A 17275-nucleotide genomic window follows, 5' to 3' on the forward strand; every position below is an offset into this window, starting at 1 on the left:
AGAACCAAAAAAACTGAAGATTTCTGTTTTGCTGGAGCTAACTTCTGCCTCTGCTGCTATTGTGAAATATTCTGCTTCATCTGCTTGCTTCACCATCAAGAACTTTTCTCTTTATTTTTGGATCGCTATTAGCCTGGCAACTTTCCTCTCAACTTTCCCAGTATGGGTGACCCTAGCAGAAGTCCACGGCCACAGACGGCATCACTCTTGATGTCAAGGATAGCAGACAAGCCTCTCACCATCATGTCACAGTTGTGATCCTTGTAAAGATGTCTTGAGAAGACAGGCTTCTGCCTATGAGAGAGAAACAGAAAGCAGAACAGAAAGCCCATATGAGTGAAATCCCCTGTAATTTCCATATCAGCACAATGGGGACCCTTTTACAGGACACATGGGTGGGCTAGTTCTGTGCAGCTGCTTTCCGGTTGCCACTGTTAGTAGCCAGCATACAGCACGCATGCACACAGACACTTTGCACATCACTCAAAGCTTTGGAAAAACACAAGCTCCTCTCCCACTCGACCCAGAGCCTTTCAAATGTAAGGTTTGGACACAGTTCAAATGGTGTCATAGTGTCATCCCCAGCCCACTCGAGAGATCAATGCCTGCCTGTTTGCAGGGAGGGAATGGCAGCTGCAGGGCTAACTGCCAGGGCCAAAGCTTTGGGCCTTGAGTTGGAGTGCCCCACTAAGATTGGGACTTCCTCTAACTCCTGATGCAGCAAAGTATGTATTAAGAGAGAGAAAAATTGAGAGAAGATCGGCTTACCCACACTGTGCTCTTTCAGGCTTTCCATCATACTACTGGGCAACACTCCCTCTCTCCGAGCAGATCCTCTCCTCTGGGATTTGGGCCTTGTTAGTATGTCAGCCTAGGAAGTCCTATCTTTTTCAAAATACAACATACCCACTTTTTTGCAAAAAAAACACTTCTGGAAATCCCATTGTTCATTACATGCAAGACACAGGGCAAAAGCAAAAGTCAAATCTTCATGTCATCTACTAAGATTGGGACTTCCTAAAACTCTCAATGCAGCGAAGTGCGTATTAGGAGACACCAAAATTGAGAGAGGATCAGCTTAGCCCCACTGTGCTCATTCAGGCTCTCCATGATACTACTGGGCAACAGTCCCTCCCTCCCAGCAGATTCTCTCCTCTGGGATCAGGGCCTTGTTAGTATGTCAGCCTAGGAAGTATAGTCTTTTTCAAAATACAACATGCCCACTTCTTTGCAAATAAAATAAGCAGCTAGAAATCCCACAATTCATTACATGCAAGACACAGGGCAAGAGCAGTTTGTGCCAGTTCCTGGGCAAAAGCAAAAGCCAAACCTTCATGGGAGCTACAGGGTGCAGAGCACTGAGCAGGCTCCGGCTCCTTGCTGCTGCTCCCCAGTTAGGTACTACAAGTCAAGAGCTTTTTCTCTTCAGTCTCACTTTCCAGAACAAGGTGTGTATTATATTGCGGGGCATGCTGTATGTGGGGAACTATAACCTGCACCTTTTACATGTACATCACAGCCCTACATCATGTCATTAATTCTGTACATGAGCCTTTAAAAATGAAAAGACCAGCAAAAACACCAATGAACAGTATTTTTTTAAAAGCTTTACCTGGCTCACTGGGACAACAGAAAAAGGCAGCCCTGGCCTATGTCAGGCAGCCTCAAGGCATTCTCCTACAATTCAGAGAACATGGAAAGGGTTAAAGGAAGACATACCATGACAGCTTGATTGGTGGCCCTGGGACACAGGGCAGCTCTGGATGCAGTGGGAAGTCAGGCGATGGGCTAGATCAAGCATCCTGCTTTGCCTGGGCCAACTGCACGGGGAGTCTGCAGCGCTGCAGCACCCTCACCCCTCTGTGGGTCTCGACTAGGATCCCACTGCCAACACCAGGCCTCACTGCAATCGTCCTGGGCTTGACCTAGTGTGAGAAAGGGGACAGGACAAATTGATGAAAGAGACTTTTATTATAAGGGGGAAGGGTTTTGTGACAGCCTCCTGTCAGTTGCAGTGGCCGATGGGCTGCAGAAAAATCTCAATCCCCTGGTCACGCCACACCATGCCACGCCACGCCACGCCACGCCATACCTTTGCTGTTTCCACTGGGTAAACCTTCACTTGCCTGGAGGTGGTGATCAGTGGTTCCCTGAGGGTCCAGGTATGACAGCATGCTCATGACTTGTCTGGGGCTCCTCCTTCCCTGCAGCTCACCCTTTTCCACTGAGTCTTGTAATTAGCCCCGTTGACATCTCGGTGCGGTGACATTGTCTTTTCTTCACTCTGCGAGGTGTCTGGTAGGAATGGAGATACCAAGCAAAGCTGACTTGGCGCTGAGTGATCCCTTTCCTGGGAAATGGGTTGGATTGGTGCCTGGTGCACCCCTCATTCATCCACCTTCTCTCTCTGGTGCTGGTCAGCTATGGCACCATCTCATCTTGACATCCACTTCCCCTGAAAGAGGCCCCCTTTTCCACTGGCCCCCTCCCAGGGTATCCCAAACCCACAGGCAGTAGGTACGTGGTGCTGGGAAGCATCCTCACTGGAGTTCTTCACCTGTTTCCCGTTCACATCCCCCTGGGCAGCCCTTTCCCAGGCCCACCTGAGCTACATGGTTCGGAACAGGCTTCCGTGTGCCTTTTGGACATTAGGAAGAACTTCTTCACAGTTCGAGTGGCCAAGGTCTGCAACAGGCTCCCAAGGGAGGTGGTGCTCTCCCCTACCCTGCGGGTCTTCAAGAGGAGGTTAGATGAGTATCTAGCTGGGGCCATCTAGACCCAGCACTCTTTCCTGCCTATGCAGGGGGTTGGACTTGTGGAATCAGAAAAAATATATGCCTTAAACTTTGATTATTTTAGTTATAAGATGACATAACCGCTTTGTGTAGAATTGCTGGCTCTGTACAGTAGAACAGATAAGGGCAAGTGTTTGTTCTTTGTAACTCTTCTGCAACTGCTTCGCTCGCCGCGGCCTTGAAAGTAGAAAAAAAAGTATGTACAAAGTAGATTTCCAGGTGCAAGAAGGAGGTTTGTGAACTAACCCCACCTCCCCCATAATTCCCATCCTGATTACAGCAAAGAAATAATGAAGTAATATTATAGCCGCTTTTCATGCTAATTTCACTATATGATCACGTGAGTTGTAAGCAACTGTTAAAAAGTATATAAGCCTCCTGATTTTGCTCTTGGGAGGGGACCCCTTCCAAGTGCTTGGGAAATCCATGTTACTTTGGAACTCCCCCTACAGCTGTAGTTTCTTTTGAATAAAAGCTTCTGCTGACCTGACCCAAAAGTACTCTGTGTGTGTTTCCACGACAATTCCTGGTGCCGTGACTCGGATCCAGAACACAGGCTGAGGAAGGAGGACCGCAGGCTACACCCCCCCCCCCAAACCCTGAGGCGCCAAACTTGAGAGGTAAGAGACCTAATTCAAAATCTCTATTGGGGTTTCGGAGGAGGACTGCCTGTAGGCTCCCAACTTGGCCGTGGTAACTGGATCTGAACCTTGTTAAAACAGGTCAGTCTGAACCTTACTGCCGGCTAAAATTTTCTGTCTGGTAAAGGATCCTATTTTGTGTCTGGTAACGTACGTTTTAGGGAGAAACTGTTTGAGGCACCTTCATCCAACAGCACATCGGGCTTGTAGTTAATTAACTAAGGCGGTGTGGGGTAGGAGGTCTGGCTGACTGAATGAATGTGCATGTGTGTGTGTATTTAGAAATATGAGCCACTGACCAGGACTGAGACTACGGTTGGGCTCAGCCGCCCCAATTCTGCCTGACAGGGCAGTTTTGAAAGCAAGGGGGCCCAACTGGAACCTCGTGACCCAGTGGACAGGGCTTATTGAATGAATGTGTGTGTGTATTTAGAAATATGAGCCACTGACCAGGACTGAGACTACGGTTGGGTTCAGCCGCCCCAATTCTGCCTGACAGGGCAGTTTTGAAAGCAAGGGGACCCGACTGGAACCTCGTGACCCAGTGGACAGGGCGTCTGAGTGATTTTGTCTTTTCCAAACCCCTTGTCCCAGTAGCTTCTGCCGAAAGCAGGAGTGAAAGGATCCCTCTAGTGTTTCCCTCCCCATTTCCATTTTATGAGCCGGTGTCGGGTCAGAAGCCTTTTGTCTGGGCAGTGAAAAACTGCGGGGCAAGGCACTGAGCGGCCCGGACATCCTAAATAAGCCTCTCCTACGTCTCCCTGTGTGACTGAAAATGGGAACAAGTCAGTCTAAACAGGTTCCTGTCCCCCCTAAGGGGACTCCGGCGTACTTTATGTACACACACTATTCTCCCGAGACTTGCAAGTACCTGGATAAGTGGAACTGGTATACTAGGGATGATCCTGTGAAACATTTTCCACAGGAAGGAACATTTGATCAGGATAAAATAGTGCACTTGAGAGGGGCGTTAGAGTCCCGTGGATCCAAAACACCACAAAACCAGTGGGACGCGTTCTTTTATTGGTATGATGAAATGTCCAAAAGGCGGACAGAATCTCAAACTAGGAGCCTAAAAGACTCTCAAGAAAAATTAAAACAGCAGTTAAAAGCTGTTCGGGAGAAATTGGCTGCTCCCCCAAATTACACGCTGGCCACCGCTCCAATGTATCCAGCATTGCCCGGGGCGCCCCCACCACGGGAGCCAGCAGAGGATATCCTTGACCTTTGTTCGAACCCTGCTCTCCTGGGACTCCCACATCAGCAACAACCGGTTCAACATCAGGCTGCAGCCCAGGCTAGTGACCCATTAGCTGAAGCTCCTTCAGTAAATCCATCCACGGAGCTTAATAGTCCGGACTCATCCACCATATCTGCCACTTAATCATCACCAGTGTGGCAATTTACTCCTGGGTCACAACCCACCACAGGTGTATTTAGAAGAATGGGAATAGGCATGGAAAGATCTCCCATCAATCTGAGATCCTGAACTGCACAAGTTTACCCCCTAAGACAAATGCCAGGCATTGGCACTGATGGACAAAATATAGTAACTGTGCATGCACCCTGGACTCCAGGTGATCTCTACAATTTAACTCAAAAGTTCCCAAAAATCAGGAAAAACCCAGAAAAATTTCAGGAAGAATTGCAGACTGTTATAAATTGTTATAATCCAACATGGGCTGACATTAATCAGCTCATGCGATCCATTTTGCCCAAGGAGACTATGCTACGTCTGTACGCTGCCTGTACTTGGCCAGATCAAAACCCAGGGATTGGCCAAGACTTTATTGACAAGAGAAATGCTTTGGTTCAGGCAGTTCTCACAATTTGCCCAAAAAAGGCAGACTGGACCAAAATAAATACCTGTAAACAAAACAAAAATGAACACCCCAGTGACTATTTAAAACGCCTCAAACAGGCATTTGAACGATACTCAGGAATGGATAACCCAGTCGGAAATGCTAAACAAGCAATAGTGGCAGCATTCGTCCAGGGAATTAACCCTAAAATTGCTGAGAAAATTCAAACAGTAATTATTGACTGGGAAACTAAAGATTTGACCGAAGTCCTTGCTGCGGCTAACCATTTTCATAACAAATTGGAACGGTCTAAAGACAGTGCCGAGTTTAAGTTAATGGCCTTACAGATTTCTCAGTTGCAGGGTCCAGGTAGAGGAAGGGGACGAGGACGGGGAAGGGGAGGCCCGGGTAGATTCAGGGGAAGAGATAGATCCTTGAGCCCACAAAACCCAGGCTATGGGAACCAATGTCATTATTGCAAGCAAGAAGGACATTGGAAATCAGAATGCCCCAACCGCCCCGGCCAAGAACCCAGACCCCAGCCCCCACCTCCACTTCCTGTCAATTTTCCCAGTGTTGAATAGGACAGCCTGAGGGACAGTGACATCATTGCTCCTTTGCTTGCTACTGACCAATCTGGTCTGTTTGTTGAATGCCTTATTTCTGATAAACCCGTCTCCTGTCTTGTCGACACCGGAGCGTCCCGCTCCACGCTAAAGGCTGCTGAGTTTCCTTTTCTACCTTATTCTCCTGAAACTGTAAATGCTGTCAGTATAGGCGGACAACCTATCCCACATCCCGTCTCTGAACCTGTCTCCATCTCTATTGGCCCTTTGTCTGAAAATCATGCCTTTCTTCTTAGCCCCTGTGCACCTGTCAACCTTCTTGGTAAGGATTTGCTGTGTAAACTGGGATGCGTGATTTATTGTAGCCCAGATGGTGTTTACCTTGAGGTACCGGAACATAGGGAAACCGAGCTTGTGGCTTTGCTAACCCAGGAGTACTCTGATCCCGACACTTCCTTCTTGCAAGAGGAACTGTTGGCACGAGTACCTCCACAGCTGTGGTCCACCCATGCGAATGAAGTGGGGCACATGCTGAGTGCTGAACCAGTGCGTATCATCCTGAACTCTGCCAAGCCACTTCCTCGTGTCCCACAGTACCCCATCTCAAAGGAAGCTGAGGAAGGGATCAAGCCTGTCGTTTCCTTACTCCTTGAGCAAGGGATTATTGTCCCAATACGCTCCCCTTGCAACACACCTATCCTACCTGTCAAAAAACCTGGTAAAGATACGTATCGCTTTGTGCAAGATCTTCGAGCTGTAAATGCCGCTGTGTTACCCGCTTTCCCCGTGGTCCCTAACCCTGCCACTATTCTTTCCTGTATCCCTTCAGATGCTACATATTTCACAGTAGTGGATCTTTGTTCTGCTTTTTTCTCTATCCCCATTCATAAGGATAGCCAGTATCTGTTTGCATTTACTTATCAGGGATTTCAATATACCTGGACAAGACTCCCTCAGGGATATACAGAGTCCCCAACCCTGTTTTCCCAGATCCTAAAAAAAGATTTGGATCACGTTCAAAGGGGGGTCCACCCTTGTTCAGTACGTTGATGATCTATTGTTAGCCTCACCCACTTTAGAGGCCTGTGAGCAAGATACTTTGACACTCCTCACAGCTTTAGCTCAGAAAGGCCACAAGGCCTCAAAATCTAAATTGCAGCTCTGCAAGTCTAAGGTACATTATTTAGGGCATGATATCTCAGCAGGAGAACGACACCTTTCCCCTAGTAGAGTTAAAGCTATCCTCAACATTCCCAAACCTATGACTAGAAAACAGATGAGGGGATTCTTAGGTGCAATGGGTTATTGTAGACAGTGGATCCTGGGTTATGCTGCTTTTGCAAAACCCTTGCAAGCATTCACTCATGATACCACCCCGGAACCCCTCCCTTGGACTCCTGAAGCCGAACAAGCATTTGTGGCCCTTAAGCAAGCCCTCACTCTTGCTCCTGGTCTTGAACTTCCTAATTATAAGAAACCCTTTACCTTGTTTTGTTATGAACGGGAAGGAATCGCTTTAGGAGTACTCACTCAGCTGCATGGTGAAAAGCATCACCCAATTGCATATTACAGCTCTGCCCTTGATCCCGTGGCTGCGGGACTTCCTCCTTGCCTCCGTTCAGTTGCAGCTGCTGCCTTGTTGGTTGAAAAGGCAGATTCTCTAGTTTTGGGACACTCTTTAACCGTTGCAGTTTCACATGATGTGATGGCCCTTCTCCTCAAGGGCAAAACTCAGCACATTTCCAATTCCCGTCTTACTAAATATGAGAAACTTCTACTGTCAGCTGCAAATGTAACCTTAAATCGCTGTTCAATTCTGAATCCTGTGTCACTTCTGTCTATTGCCTCTGATGGTGAGCCTCATGATTGCCTGTCTATCACAACTCAATTGTTAACCCCTCGAACTGACCTCAAGGACATTCCTATCCCGAACTCTGACCTTGTTTTGTTTGTTGATGGTTCCTGTCTTAGAAATGATGCAGGCAAATTAGTTGCGGGATATGCAGTATGCACTCAGTATGCTGTTTTGGAAGCCTATTCTTTACCCCAAGCTCGTTCTGCTCAAGTTGCTGAACTCATTGCTTTAACACGTGCTTGCATTCTTGCAAAAAATCAAACCACAACCATTTATACTGACTCTAAGTATGCTTTTGGTGTTGTTCATGATTTTGGACAAATCTGGAAACAAAGAGGGTTCCTCACTTCATAAGGGACCCAAATCAGTCATGGTTGTTATGTAAAAGCGCTCTTAGAAGCTGTTCAATTTCCTCTTGCTATTGCTATTGTTAAATGTAAAGCTCATGAGAAACCCTTTGATGATGTCACACGAGGAAATGATCTGGCAGACCGTTCTGCCAGAAACGCGGCCCTTTCTGGCCCACAGGCTCCTAACTCTGTTCTTGTTTGTTTTTCAGCAGACCAGTCTCCTTTGGCTAGCCTTTCAAGTCTGGCCCTTCTCCAAAATCAGGCCCCAAAAAAGGAAATAAATGACTGGCTGCGTGCAGGATGTTCACTGCACCCCGACTCTCTCTGGCGCTCCCCGGACGGCCGCCTGGTGGCGCCTAGAGAGCTTTTGCCACATCTTGCTCGTTTAACCCACTCTGTGGCCCATACGAGCAAAGGAGGAATGATTGCTACAGTACAAAGAAATTGGTTTGCCCCAAATTTTCCTTCCATGGCACAACAGTACTGTAGCTCCTGTCCCATCTGCTTAGCTCACAACATTGGGCAACGGGTAAAAACGACACCCGCAGCCCATCCCCCTCCTTGGGGACCGTTTGTAAATCTGCAAATTGATTTTGTGCAGCTACCTAAGTGCTGTTCTTATGAGTACATTCTTGTTATTATTGATGTGCTCTCTGGATGGGTGGAAGCCTACCCATGCGTGTGTGCTGATTCCATCACTGTAGCAAAGAAATTGCTCAAAGAATTCATCCCTAGATTTGGATTGCCCCTCACAATAGATAGTAACCGTGGCACCCATTTCACAGAACAGATAGTAAAAAACATCTGCCATGCACTCAACATACAGCAACACCTACACTGTAGTTATCATCCACAATCGAGTGGTGCTGTAGAACATAAAAACTCTGATTTAAAAACGCGCATTTCAAAGATTTGTGCTGAAACAGGCCTCAAATGGCCTGATGCACTGCCCATTGCTCTTATGCACATTAGAAACACTGTTAACAGAAAACATGGCCTAACCCCTTATGAAATACTCATGGCACGACCCATGAGGATGCCAGCTACACCACCTGTTGCCCCACACCAAACAGACCTACAATTAACTGATGAAACTGTACTAAATTATTGCAAGGCATTAATGAAGTATGCCAGGTCTGTTCATTCACAGGTCCAAGAAGCCTTACCTCAACCACCGGATGTTCCCTGTCACAACCTCGAACCAGGAGATTGAGTCTACGTAAAGGTCTATCAACGGAAAAATGCACTTCAACCCAGATGAAAGAGACCTTTCCAGGTACTTCTGACCACTAATTCTGCTGTTCGTTGCCAAGGTCACCAAAGGTGGACTCACGCCTCGCACTGCAAGAAGGTATCACCTCCATTGAACCCCGAAGCAGCTGTATTCCAACCAAGGTTGGGATCTTTCCCTGAGGCCAAGGACAAAGACCCTCAGGACCTCACTCAGGCAAGTGAGAAGCATCAGGGTGCAAGTGCTAATAACCTCGCCCCTGCACCCAACACCTCAGCCCAGCCAGATTCATCAGTTGAAGAACGAAGATATCATCTTCGGCCTCGAAGAAAGTGAATGCTCCCATTCGGAAGATCACCACCTCGATCAAGACCAAGAGCCAACATTATCAGTCCTTTAGGTAACTTGAGCCCAGAGGAAGAAGAAAGACTTTGGCTGCCATCCTGGGTTTGGCTGGTAGTGTTCTTTTTCTTACTGGTGCTGGTTATGTTTGTTGTTAAGATTCTTTGTCCCTCCTGTATCTAAAAATGGCACTGATATCCTTATATATCACACTTGGGTATCTCAGTATCACCCAAGGGGGGTGGGAGAAAAATTTGTATTTGCAGATCTCCCATGCGGTGGCTCAAGCTGGAAATAAAAGTAACTGCTGGATATGCTCTCACAGCCCAGCACACCTACACCAAGGAATCCCAATGATCGGAGTACCAATATCCCTCCAGCAATGGGGAACAATAAACGGCGGCTTCGTTAAACTCTACTTGTTAGCTGCCCATCGGTCCGCTCCTAAAGAATGGAGGGCCACCCCTGCTAACTGGATAATCTCCCCAAGAGTAGAGGCGCCTTTCTGTTACAGATCCAACAACACCGGAGCTTATAATAAAGCCACACCTGTAGGACACTACCCTCATTGCCTAACTACTCTAGATTATAGCCCTAATAGCACCAGTGGAATCCTGTTGGGTAACGTACCCTCTCTCAATTGTACAGGATTCATGGTCTACAACTTTTCTAAGGAACCTCATGTTGCTCTCATTGCAAACAGATCGGAATTTTACATTCACTCCAATTTTACTTCTTGTAATATATCTCGGTCCAGCAGGATAACAGCTGAATGTGGACCGTCCTATACGATGCATATCAATCGAAAGTGCCGGATAGGGCACAACAACTGTCGAGATTTGAGTACCCTTTCTGTCCCAGGCCTTTACTGGCTCTGTGGAAACAGGGCTCATAAAATCTTGCCCTGGAATTGGGTGGGGGCATGCACTCTTGAACGTGTTATCCCTGGTTTCGAAATGCATAGTGCAATATATCTGGAACAAGTAAAAAATTTCAACCATCACATGAAAAGGGCAGTTAACGCCTTAGCTACCAGAAACACAGGGTTCCATCGATTTGTGAGAGCCTTCATACCGTGGCTTGGAGTAAGAGAATTGGAACTAGCCATAATTAACATTTCAGCCACAATGGAAGCTATGGGAAATGCCACTGCGGATGCAATTCAGGCTCTGCAACAAGAGATCTCCCAGATCTCACAAGTAACTATACAACACCGCATAGCCCTAGATTACCTATTGGTATCCCAGGGAGGAGTATGTGCCTTAGTAAACTCCACCTGTTGTGTCTATGTCAATCAGGACATGCGAATCGAAACTGACATTCGCAAAATCCGAAATCAGTTAAGGGTCCTACAACAAGTGGCCTCAGAAAATACTAACTGGGGTCTAGAAAAAATGTGGTCTTGGCTAACCTCCTGGCTCCCAGATTTCGGGGCCCTTGGCAAGAAAATCCTGTATGGAATATTGTTTGTCTTGATAGTTCTGATAATGTTTTATGTCTTAATGCAACTGATCCTCTGCTGCGTGAAAGCCAGCAGGGGAAGCTTTAGCAAGGCAAGAAAACCCACAGCAGAGTCTAAAATAATGGTGTTACAAAAGTGTGAGCAGATTAAAAGAAAACATGAAAGGCTGCATGATGAAACAGAGGGGCTCATGAGAATGGAAATTTAAGGCTAAAGTGAGACTAAATAGTCTCAAAGGGGGGGGCTGTGGAATCAGAAAAAATATATGCCTTAAACTTTAATTATTTTAGTTATAAGATGACATAACCGCTTTGTGTAGAATTGCTGGCTCTGTACAGTAGAACAGATAAGGGCAAGTGTTTGTTCTTTGTAACTCTTCTGCAAATGCTTCGCTCACCGCAGCCTTGAAGGTAGAAAAAAAAGTATGTACGAAGTAGATTTCCAGGTGCAAGAAGGAGGTTTGTGAACTAACCCCACCTCCCCCATAATTCCCATCCTGATTACAGCAAAGAAATAATGAAGTAATATTATAGCCGCTTTTCATGCTAATTTCACTATATGATCACGTGAGTTGTAAGCGACTGTTAAAAAGTATATAAGCCTCCTGATTTTGCTCTTGGGGGGGGACCCCTTCCAAGTGCTTGGGAAATCCATGTCACTTTGGAACTCCCCCTACAGCTGTAGTTTCTTTTGAATAAAAGCTTCTGCTGACCTGACCCAAAAGTACTCTGTGTGTGTTTCCACAACAGACTCGATGATCTATTGAGGTCCCTTCTGACCCTAACATCTATGAATCTATGAATTTTGGGAACCTGCTGCATCTTATCTCAGGTGCTCACCAACTCTGTTGGATGAAGAGCATCTGCCTGGGTCCTCAATGCTACAGCAGTCAGGAGAGCATGCGGTTCTTTCCCGGCTCTCTTTTCCTCCAGGGGAACCTGCTGGATTCCTTCGTGTGGCAAGCTGAGCATCCAGGTTTTTCCCAGACACTACAGAAGCAGGACGAGTGTCCAAAGCTTCCCCAGTTCTGCTGACCTTGGCGAAAAATGCCAGATCCCTTCCAGCAGCTGGGAGAGAATCTGATCCTGTTTAAAGTGATCTGGTTCAATCCCCCGGTGCCTCTGTGTCTGTGCCCACTCTCAAGCCGTTGCACCTGGTCCTTGGAGCAATCAGCGGGGCTCCTGTGTTGGGCGTGGCACTGCCTGCCTTGATTGCAGCCGGGTCACTGGAGCCGCGGTGCCGAGGTGCAGCGGGCAGGGGCCTGTTACAAGGTTACATGAGAGTGAGGGGGGCAATCCCAACATTAAGATGTCCTAGGGCTTTGAATGCTACAAGCAAATGGGGACGCAATGGGCTGGGGGTTGGAGGAGTGGTAAGGAATGGGATCAGCCAGCATATAGCCAAATGATATCATCTTGCCCAGGGCTGTCTCACTGACGACCTGAGCACACAAGCATTTTCCTTCCTCATAAAAGCTGCAGACGTCTACAGAAACGCCCAGGCCCCTATTCACATCTGTGCTCTGAGGACAAAGGATGTTTTCCCAGGGAATGTGTAGTTCCCAGCTGGACTCTTTGGGGATATACATCACACAGCAATGCCATAAGCAACACGGGTGCACTGTGAATCAGTTCAAAAAGTTCCTGCCTTTCCAGAGACGCTTGTGACCCTTTCCATATGGCTTTAAAGGGACTCCAGAGGAATTTGTAGGCAGTGGGGGGCAGGAAACAAGGTTAAAATAAAAACAAAATTGAAAATTCAAACTACAAATTCTGAATGAAGAGTCATTCCAACAAGAGCATTGAAATCTTTCCCTCAGAAGGATCCAAGCAGGGCATACCAAGCTTATCATTGCTCAAGCCCTTTTAAAAATCATGCCATGAGTCTGATGGCAGTGGGTTCCAGTCCAGATCTGATTATCCAGATCTAGGCCAAGGCCACTCCATTAAAGACCAGAAAGCTGAACAGGTGTCAAACTGGACCAATGCAGTAGTGGCTCATACCATGCCCCTTGCTTCACTGTTCACACTTGTGCATCCTCCTTGCCTTATAGCTCAGGTGTACTTGCAGCCTGCCTGGCTGATGGCCACGTTCAAAGGACATGGCTCGTGATAGCCCTAAGAAGCCCTAAGGTCATGGTGGCCCCTTGGTTGGAGTGTGCAGTCCAAGAGAAAGGGACAAAAAAAAGTCTGTGGAAACCTCGAAGGAATGGGAAACCACTTATATGCTCACAGAGGCAAAAGCACCAACACTGGCATCCTGTGGGCCCATCCCGGATCAGGCAGGGGAGGATGGAGGAACACCTCGGTGCAGGTGTCTATTATGCGCTGGCAGATACATCACGAACAGGGAGGACAGGGAGACATGGGCAGAGTCACGGCACGTGCAGGGTGGGATGCAGGCCAGGTGAGAAGAAACTAGTGTGAGTGGGATGGGGGTGGATCTCGGCCCCTCTGCTCACACTCAGGAACAACCACGGGGTAAAGGAGAGTCTCCCCAGCCGGGAGCAGTACGTGGTTCTCACACTTGGTCAGCGGGGATTTCTGTCCCAGCAGGCCTGACCTAAGCCAGGAGCCCTGGCAACTCAGCTGCTCAGTGCTCCCCACCTTCGCCTATATAGCTATGTAACAGGTTAAACTTGTTGATGTGATGAAATGTGTAGCAAGCCCAGCAAGTAACCCCCCTTCCAGCTCTCTCCCAAGTAACCCCCCTTCCTTTTCTGGGACTTTGTTGAAATAGCTTTTTTTTTTAGCGAGGCCAGCAATTAAACAACTAAGCAACAAGCGATCTTTTTTAGCCTAAACAACCTATTTTATGTCCTTGGTTACATAAAATATTTTTTAAAAACATATAAAGCTGTTTTCAAAGTATAGAAACTGTAGTGAAAGTTCAGGGGTGCTCATCACAGTGGCAGATGCATCATGAACAGGGAGGACGGAGGGGCATGGGGAGGGGAGGAGTTCAGCTGTTCATCTGGGGGCAAAACAGCACGGGACCATCCAGGCCAGGTGAAACTTGTGGGAGAAGGGCAGAATCAGGGCACGCGCAGGGTGGGGTGCAGGCCAGGTGAGAAGACACTAGTGTGAGTGGGATGGGGTTGGATCTAGGCCCCTCTGCTCACACCCAGGAACAACCACGGGGTAAAGGAGAGTCTCCTCAACTGGGAGCAGTACGTGGTTCTCACACTAGTTTCAGCGGGGATTTCTGTCCCAGCAGGCCTGACCTGGGCCAGAAGCTCTGACCTCCAAACCCTGGGGTGAAGCCCTGGCAACTCACCTGCTCAGTGCTCCCCACCTTCGCCTCCTCCCCTCTGCCGCCGTGTCAGCACTGGGGGTGGGAGGCAGAGACACGGGTCACCTCGCAGACACCCCAAGCCCCCAAGCCCCAGCCACTTCCACCAGCCCATGCCCCAGCCTCCCCTCTCTCCACCGCTGCCTCTGTCCCAGCGACTGGCACAGGGGTCCCAGCCCTCAACCCATCCTGCTCCCAACCTGTGAGACCTTCCCAGGACCAGGAACATAGTCCTGGCTCCAGCCCTCGCTCTGCTCCTCACACAGATCCCACACTCACATGGTAACACTCGGAAAATCATCATACCTTTCCCCCTGTCGTGTCCATCTTAGACAACGATGCCTCTTGGTCTGGGTGCTCGCCTCCAATGTTGGCCCCGAGCCAGCCTGGCACCCCACCTCAGCAAGGCAGAGTGACCCAGTCTGGGTGCAGGTTTCTGCATGGTGGGGGCCCTCTGCCTGGGTGCTGACCTCTCTAGTGCGGGGCAGACTGTCCTGGGTCCCTGCATCCATCCCCTGGGAGGGGCATCTGCTCCTGTTTGCACAAGGGTAACTGGTTAGAGATGGATCATGGACAAAATAGGATGAAGTTTAATAAAGTCAAGTGCTAAGTGCTGCATCTAGGGAGAAAGAATCACCGTCACACTCACAAACTGGGAAATGACTTTCAAAGGAGCACAGCAGCAGAACGGGATTGTGGCAGGGCACAGTTTGTGCCTCCCACTTTAAGGGCCAGAAACCAGCAGCCAGCAGGTGCCTAATGATGGCAGCCAATTTTAGATTCGGGGCTGCCTATATAAGCAGGGCATTTTGCTGCTGGCAGGCCAGGCAACAGCATTGCCTGGCTGTGAGGCTCCATGGAGAACCGTGGAGGCAAGGGAGGAGCTGTAGGGGATGGCTAGGAGGCTCCTGGTCCTGGGCATGACCTAAAACTGCACCCTGCCGGGATAGGGTGGCCTGGTGGGGCTCCCAGTGGTGCGGGAACCCCAGGAATTGCCAGTTACTACCTTGGTGAAAGGCAGGTTGGAGCACCTTAACCCCAGCTCCCACCTTCCGGTGGGTCGGATATTACCGGAGGTAGGGGGTCCAGGCATGGCTGTGGCCTCCTGAGCCCACCCGTGAGGGAAGCCCCGTGGCCCTGAGAAAAGGGTTTGGAGATGTGGAGCCCGAGTGAAGGGGGAGAAAACCCAGAGGGCTGAGGGCCCAGTACATTTCTATACACATAGTGTTGCCCCAGAAGGGGCCAGAGTAAGCTTAGACCTGGTGGGGTAATTGGCTGGCCACTACTCCGGTGAGGGTTGCAGGAGAGGCCCCACAGATGGTACGTCTGCCACCCAAGGAATGGACTAGCTAAGCCTATGGCCTTGCTCCCTCCAGGAGGGAGCAGGGCAGCATAAGTTGGTGATGCATGAAAGAGACCCTGTGAGAGAGGGTGGAGTGTGTGAGGCCCGAGTGAGAGGCGGGAAGTGTGAATGTGCGGTGACCGAGGCCTGACAGCGTGGCCTAAGCTTGCTCCAGCGCTAGGCCAGCAGCACTGTAACATCTGGATGCCATCTGAAAGGCATGGGCTGTGGAGTAGGGGAGGTACAGAGCCACAGTTAGTGGCCCCTGGCATCGGGGCAGTAAATGGGCAGCCTCCTGCCTAATTAAGATCATTAATTAATTAATAACAAGGCATGGAAGGTAAGTCAGGTAGGGGAACCCAACACGGTGGCTAGGTGGGGAGCCCCACCTTGACACGGGGATCTTGGAGTCATAGTCAACTCCAAGATAAACTTGAGCCGTCAGTGTGACAAAGTGAGAAGTAAAGCTCACCGCACTCTGTCATGCATTAGCTGGTGCATCCCAAACGGGTCTAGGGAAGTGATACTTCCCCTCTATGCGGCATTGGTAAGGGCGTAGCTGGAGAACTGCGTCCAGTTTTGGGTGCCCACTTCAGGAGGGACGTGGATAACCTTGAGAGGGTCCAGAGGAGGGCCACTTGTATGGTTAGGGGCTTGCAGCTAAAGTCCTATGAAGAGAGACTGAGGGACCTGGATGTCTTCAGCCTCTGCAAGGGAAGTCTGAGAGGTGACCTCTGGCCGTCTACAAATTCATCACGGGTGAGGTGGGCAGCAAGAAATAGGAGATAGCCTATTGACCAGGGTGCCCCTTGGGACAACTAGAAACAAGCTCCACCAACTGACAGAGCAGATTTAGATTAGACATTGGGAAGAACTTCTTTACAGTAAGGATAAGTAGCCATCCCACCTGCCTCTTAGGGCTTCATACAGCCCAGGGGTAATCCCCTCCCAAGAAGTGGCCCCCACGCTGCCTGAGCACAGGATCCAGAGGCCCAGGGATGATGTGGGACTGACACAGGGGACAGCTGCTTGGTTCAGGGCACTGGCACCCTGAGGGATGGGCATCAGGGGCCATCCTGACCTGCCTGGAGGCAGAAGGGGCCCTGATCAGCACCCAGGTCCCATCCCGCCCTGATCCCAGGCTCACAAACAAACAGTAAAAAAGCACCATACCGTTCCCCGTGTCCTGGTCGATTTTGACGGAGGCGAGTCCTGGTTTGCGTGCTCGCCTCCATGACGGGCAGGGGTTCTGTCTCGCACCCCACTTCAGCCCGGCAGAGGGCCCTGGTCTGGGTGCTGGCGTGTTCATGCCCAGGGCCCTCTGCCTGGGTGCTGGCTTCTGCAGGCAGGGGCAGGCTGGTCTGGGTCCCCTTGTCTTCATGGGACCCTGCCTCCTTTTCCTGGCGGGGGCTAATGCTCCTGGTTGCACAAAAAGGAGCTGGTCAGAAATGGGTCCTGGACTGAATCCATCCCCACCAGCACCGGAGAAGGAAGGACTCCCCTACCCGCAAACAGCATCACTTGCAACGTGCCATAGCCTGGCCCAGAGCCCACCAGCTACCCAGGACAGCCCGCACCTCACCCTGCCCTCCCTGTCC

This window comes from Alligator mississippiensis, chromosome 11 (assembly GCF_030867095.1).
Source record: "Alligator mississippiensis isolate rAllMis1 chromosome 11, rAllMis1, whole genome shotgun sequence".
In the NCBI taxonomy this organism is placed as follows: Eukaryota; Metazoa; Chordata; order Crocodylia; family Alligatoridae; genus Alligator; species Alligator mississippiensis.